Genomic DNA, 6640 nt, shown 5'->3' with positions numbered 1-6640 from the left:
ACATCATGACTGCGCATATTTTGGGGGTCTGCACTTAACTTGAGAAGTTCTTTTTCCTGTTGGCTTTTGAGAGATTGGGTCACAAAAAAAACATGCCTGGGTGAAGCAAACCCAAATATTTCTTCAACAAAATCAAGCGTGATCGCTTCAAACAGATGACGACTGTCAAAAACTTTATAAATGACATTCCGATGCATTGCTTTGAAATGTTGCGTCGAGCCGCTTTACGAAAATGGCCCCCGTGCTTTTCACCGTTGACACTTTCTTTCTGGCGACTTTGACTCTCCGGAGTGTTTTGATTTGATGAGATGGCACCCTGAAGAAATTGCGCTTTTGTTCCCAGCCTGCAGCTGTTTCCCGTGAAAACGTTCTGACCGAGCCAACGATTCAACACGCTTTGGCATTCTCTGGGAGCATTTGGCCGCTGCGTTTTTGTTTGCGGTCAACTCGGAAGGTGTCGAAGGCTTTCAAATTGTCTTTGTTCAACTTGAACACTTTGGATTCCGTTTTTTTCCATTTCTCGAGTGAAACTGCCTCCGTTTCTGTGTGTTTTTGTCGACTACGTTCTGCTCTGAGACTTTTCCTTTTGGACTTTGCGGCGGCGGGCGACTCTTCCGTTGAAACGATCATCTCATCAGCGAGCGTTGCTAAAAGCCGATAACGATCGCGATCGTTTGAGTGGCGCGTCGCACAAAATCTGCACGTTGTGTCAAATGTTGCCCAGTTGGCATCCATTGCAGCCTGGTCATCCTGGAAGGGGGATTCCCCCATCTGTGGTCCCTTCTCAAGGTTTCTCACTTTTCCCCTAATGAGGTTTTGTGAGTTTTTCCTTGCCCTCCTGGGGGTTAAGATCGGGGATGTCGATTGTGGCTATGTAAAGCCCTTTGAGACTGTCTGTGATTAAGGGCTATACAAATAAAATTGACTTGACTTGACTTGACGTCGGGCCAGTCGGAACTCGCAGCTTTTCGGAGAGGCTACACGGGCCTGGATGAGTTGCGACGGAATGCTTTGGTTCCGATGATGGATTAGCCCAAGTTGAAGCGCCTTCCGTCAACGAGAGGAAAGAAGATTCCGTCTCATTTCTGTTAGAAGTCAGAACTCGGGTCTTTAAGGTGGAGCTTTCGTTCGTCCACGTTTCATGGCACAAACGTTGAAAGCGAATAATGTCGGAAGTCAACAGGCCTGCGCTGGAAAATGGCGCAGGCTGAAGCCAAAGCCGACGTTTGGCAGGCGCCAAACCACAAGTGTCCAAATGAAGAAAATCACGGCACTTCTCGAGTTTGAGCGTCTTAAAGGAACATTTGCACAATCTAAAGCGGAGGAAAAAGTTGGGCGGCTGCAAGCGACGACCGGCGTAAACGCTGTCAAACCAGATGACTTTGCGTTTGTGCGTCTCAGTGATCTGAACAACGTTCAACAAGAAGTTTTTTTGTTGGCTGCATTCGGCGCACGTCCTCCACGAAACCCAGTCGGAGTGTTTGCCTTTCTTTTTTTTTTTATTCCCGGACCACCACGTCGCCGTTTTAAGGCTTAAAGTGATTCCATCTCAGCAGTCGGGGGGTAGGGGGTGATTTCAGAGCAGTTGCATCGACAGGAAGCAAACCATAATGACTCTGCCTTCTCCGTCCAACGTGGCGAACAAATGGAAGCAATGACGTCATTGTTTGACGTGAGCTCCGGTAAACGTTCGGTGATAAAAAAGATCAAATAAGACTTTCTGCTCTCTTTCATTCTAGAATGGAAAACATTTTTCTTTCAAATTAAAGGAAAGACAAATGGCGAGAAAAGCAATAAAATCTCCAAGGGGAGGAGCTTTTCCACGGCACAACAACGAGGCACTCGAAAGCGTGAAGCCCTTGACTTTAAAAACAAACGAACAAAAAAAAAAAACCCTCCTTGCTGTTCCATCTTTCTCTCGGTCACGTGTGCACTCGCAGCCCCCAACGAGGCGCTCTTAAGCAGCCCCGCCCGCCTGCCGACTGCACAACGCTGAGATGGGATCGACTCATCGTGCTTTTTTTTTTCCCTTTTGCGGCGAACAAGCTCGTACACGAAGCCGGAGCGCCATGAATGATTGTCGAGGAAGCCTCACCCGCCAGTGAAACCCAAAAAGAGAAGCTTGTGACGCGCGTCACTGCAGGCGCTGCTCGCAACTCCGAGCCAGCAGAGTTGAAACGAATACCTCCGTGAGGAGCCGTCATCGCTCGTCCATCAGCTCGTTGCAACGTTGCCTGCCTGAGGTCACGTTTGCTTGGATGAGCGAGCGAGTTTCAGGCCTTTAATGGTTGTCTCAACAGGCCCGCGGAAGGCAAAGCGCATTTTGTGGCGGCCGAAGCGGCTCACAAAGTGTTTCAAGTTTCAAGTCAAATTATGCGCAGTACAGAAGCTGCTTTGTCATTTTTTTTTTTTTTTGCATTGAGCAATGCACATTGCACATTTGAACAATTTTTCCTTTGGAAAATCACTGGACGCATCTTGACTTTTTTTGGGATGACCCTCCTCAACGCGGGATGAATTATTCATTCCGGTTCGGACTGGGGGGGGGGGCAGCGTCCCCCCCCTCCCTCCCCTGTGCCCCCCAGCCAAAGCGCTTCCCTGCCCTCGACAGAAACACTAATCGGCCCATTTGCTCAGGCGACTGGAATCTAACGGTCATGATCCCACCCCCAAAGTCTCCGCCCCCTCCGCTGCCCATCATTGGCTGTGGAAACAAAGAGCGCAAGATCCGACCAATAAAAATGTGACATCACTCACAAAGTCAATTTGTTGCTAGACACACTTTGAGTCACTTCAATAAATAAAATGTTTTTTTTTTTCTCCTTCCGTTAACATGAAATCCTCACATTAGCAAAAACGGCAGACTTGGGCTGACCTCATCCTCGTTCCGTTGTAAGACGAGACGGCGTTATTACGAAAGCTCCAAGAGGCCTGCACTTTTTCTGCCTCCGTTTGCAGATTTGCTTCCAAGTTTGCGGTTGAAAGAGCTCGGATGAGTTCTGCATTTGCGCCGCCACCATTTTCAACTCATAGAGCCAGCGTCGTGCACAAAGAAGCGGTTTTGTAGCGATTCGGAATTCAAGTTAGTGAAAGCTGAAATTTGAGTAGACTGGGTGAGATGTTTTCTCCTGCTAAGAGATTTTGCTTCTACATGAGCAGATGTGAGTGTTAAAAAAAACAAACCAAGCCAAACAAAGTCAGAGGAAGGATTGCGTTGGTGGTTCTCGGTTTATGATGACCTTTTGCGCACGGGGGAGATGTAGTACCCCTCCGGGCCATCGGCGGCGCTAGTCAATGCGTCGCCGTTGACGTTGATGTCAAATAACGGCGGTCTTTTGTCCGTGAGAGTGATTACTTTGTCTTCGCTTTCTTCTGTCCAGTCGGCCGTCATGTTCATAGAGGAGACGTGAAAATGAGCAAAGCTTAAGTTCTTGACAAATAGCTTCCATTCTCACCATTTTTCTGCTTTCGTCACTTCCCGCTCTTTTCCAGTGCACCGATTCGCTAGCTAGCAGCCAATCGCAGTGTATCATTGTATCGGCCGTACACGCCCTCCAGACGCCCCAACAACGACGTTACGGGGCGCTACACCAAACAGACGCCGTGTAGCGACTTTACAACAGCGGACGTCGGATCGCTGTGTTGAGGTCTTCACACGGCTTGCAAACACGGAAAAGAACCTGAGGCAGCTCCATTCCGGAAGCTGTCCTTTTGAGATTTATCTCGCTTGATTAAAAAAAACAAAAAATGGCTTCGGGTCCTCCTACAGGAGGACGGCGTTCTCGTGTTCAACCTGATGTGGCCAAGATCTCAATTTCACGTGCTTAAACCAACACGAAGCGTTGGCATCGCAACACCCGCTCGTGCGACACGATGCAACTTTCATCACTTTAGTTTCCACCCGAGCTTTCTTTCCTTCTTGTGCCTCCCAACTCCTCTGTCTGAAAAGTAAACAAGTCCGGCTCCCAAGGCCAGACTCCCCCCGCCCCCCTCAAAGATAGCTGGCCAATGACTCATGCTCTGTGGCCTCCTCACATTTTCCACAAGGTGAAAATCATTTCCTTGCTACCATGTAAAGGCAAACCTACATTAGTAAAAAAAAAAAAAGAAGAATAAAAAAACCTTTTAGGATTATTATCGAGTTGATTCCTACACTTGACCTCCACTCGCCAGCCCAAATATCAGGATCCGATCATCTTGGCGACCTCATTCAGCAACGGTTGTCTGAAGTCTGCGACGATGACGGCCGAGTTGTTGCAAAGCTTCATCGTTTGCCGGCCAGCGTTGAAGCAAGTTTGCTGAGACTTGTTCTGTTCACTTTCCGACACGCTTCGGTCATGATTTGAAAACTCCCAGAGAGTTGAAATGGGAAAGCCCCCCCCCCAAAAAAAAACCAACCCAGGAGCGTCTTTTTGTGGCCGATGTGTGAAATGTGCTCGTGAGCGCGAGAACGCGATGCCGCTCCTCCGAGTTGCACTTAAAGGGGACGAGCAAGATGAGAACGCCAACAGGAAGCGGGTCGCCCGGAGCAACAATCAGATGAATTTGCCGCTTCCGACGGGATGACGACGCCCCCCCCCCCCCTCGAGACGGCAACCAAAGTGCTCAGGCAACACCCGAAAATGCAAACCACTTGTTAGCGGAAAGAAGAAAGGAAGGCCGAAAGTCGAGCACCAAAAGTTTGCTGGACTGATGATGTCATCATCTGTGTTTGTCGTTTTGGGTTTTGGTTTTTCGGTTTCAATTTGCGTTGCAACGTCTCTCGTTCAAGCTTCTTGCGTCCACCTGTGCTTGCCGTCCGACTCCTGATTGGGTGACCAATCCGCTCTTGTCCAGGTCTTCCTCGTTGTCTTGTTAATTTGCTTGTATTTACTTCCTGGTTCCTTTCGGTTCTCGTCGGGTCTGTCATTGTCCATGTCGGTTGTCTCAAGTTAAAGCTTTCGTTCTTTTTGTTAGTCAAGTCAAGTCTTCTTTTTCAATTGTTTTTTTTTGTTGTCCTAATTTTCAAAAATTCAGAAGCAGTAAAGATTTGAAAGGAAACCGAAATCCTGATTTCTTTGCGCATCAAATATTTGCCATCACTCGCGGTTCCGAAATTTTCGGAAACGATAAATCGTAATCTCATGAGTGCAAAGCTGAGACGTGCGACACGAGTGCTTCTTGTTTCGGTGGAGCTTCACAACAAAAGTACACGTTTGAAAAAAAAAGCTTGAACCCCAAACTTGAAACATGTTTTTCTTGTCTCCATTTTATGGGCGTCGGATGTCTTGTTGCGTTGGGGGAAGATGTGGCTGCCAGCGAGATGACTTCAGCAGATGAGAAAAAAAAATCACGTCGTTGGCGCTTCAACTCAGACTAACATGTAACTTGGATGGACCTTCGCGCGATTCGGAAAACGAGAGCTCCGAGAGTTTCCATCAGGAAGTCGCGGCTTACATTCTTTCTTTTTTTTTTTAAGCATGTCAGAATTTGCTTTGGGGTTGACAAGTCGAATGTAAAGCGAATAGTTCATGTCAACCAAAACGGGTCGTGAAATAATTGACAGGAATGTTTTGATCTGCAATGGCGTCCACCTTGGCTGCAGAAGGCGACGAAATTCTGACGGGGCCTCAAGCAAACGCATCGGGATTGTCCCCGGCGGCTCTCCGGATTGGCCGACTTTGGCTTTGGGGGAGGGGCTGACTCGGGAAACAGTTGGCTTGAAAGCCCCTCCTCTTTTTTGCTCGGGACCAGGACGGAAACGTCGCGTGACCGTTCATTGATGAGCAATAAGCCAGAAGAGTCCGCCCGAGACTTTGTGACTTTGCAGCTCGCGTTCCTTCCTCTTGACCACCTACCAAGACGACCACCCAGTTTGTCAGTGTGAAGTTGACCCCAACTCAACGACACTCCCGATTGTCAGCACGGCACCGAATTTCCTTGAGTTTGCAACACGATGGCGCGTTATAAACCAAATTCTTTCTTTTCTGACTGCCCAAAGAGTGAAAAAAAAAAACGCCCCCTGCTGGTTGTTTGGTGCAGCCGACGACTCCCATAAAAGTTATTTAATGATCTTCTGGCAAGACTCCGAATTTCTTTTTAACTTGCAGTCACCTTGAAAAATACGAAACTTCATAGATTTGAAAATAATTTTGGTTCGATCATCTTCAAAATTTTCTTTTGTTTGTTTTTGTTTTTTATTGATTTTTTTCCCGTTGAAAGGCGGCAACACCGCAAACTGCACGCAAGACAAATTTCATACTTTGAGCCAACTCAATGTGCTTCACACACGCAAAGACGCGAGCGGTCACAAACACGACATTCCGAACAAAAAAAGTTGATCTTGTTGATTTTAATTGTTTGAAGTCTTGCCAACCGCAATAATGTTTCCCGGTCAGTTTAGTTTTCCAAAAGCGTCCGGAAAAAAAAAGTTAAAAGCCCTCCATCGTATTTCGATCGCATAAACTTGCATTGAGGCTCGTTCGCCGATTTTGTTGTTCTTCCACAAAGATGTGAAGTTTTTTTTTTTTTTTTTAATGTCCTACTGTGTGAGCAAGTTTCATGGTAAAAAAAAAAAATTAGAATATTAAGCGATAATTTTCTAATTGATAAAAATGTTGTGTTGCTTGAAATGTCCTGAAGTTGTGAACATGGGTGTAGT

The sequence above is a fragment of the Idiotropiscis lumnitzeri genome, chromosome 14 (assembly GCF_059441095.1).
Source record: "Idiotropiscis lumnitzeri isolate Australia: NSW breed Sydney's pygmy pipehorse chromosome 14, RoL_Ilum_1.0, whole genome shotgun sequence".
Lineage (NCBI taxonomy): Eukaryota > Metazoa > Chordata > Actinopteri > Syngnathiformes > Syngnathidae > Idiotropiscis > Idiotropiscis lumnitzeri.
This window is presented reverse-complemented; position numbering follows the sequence as displayed.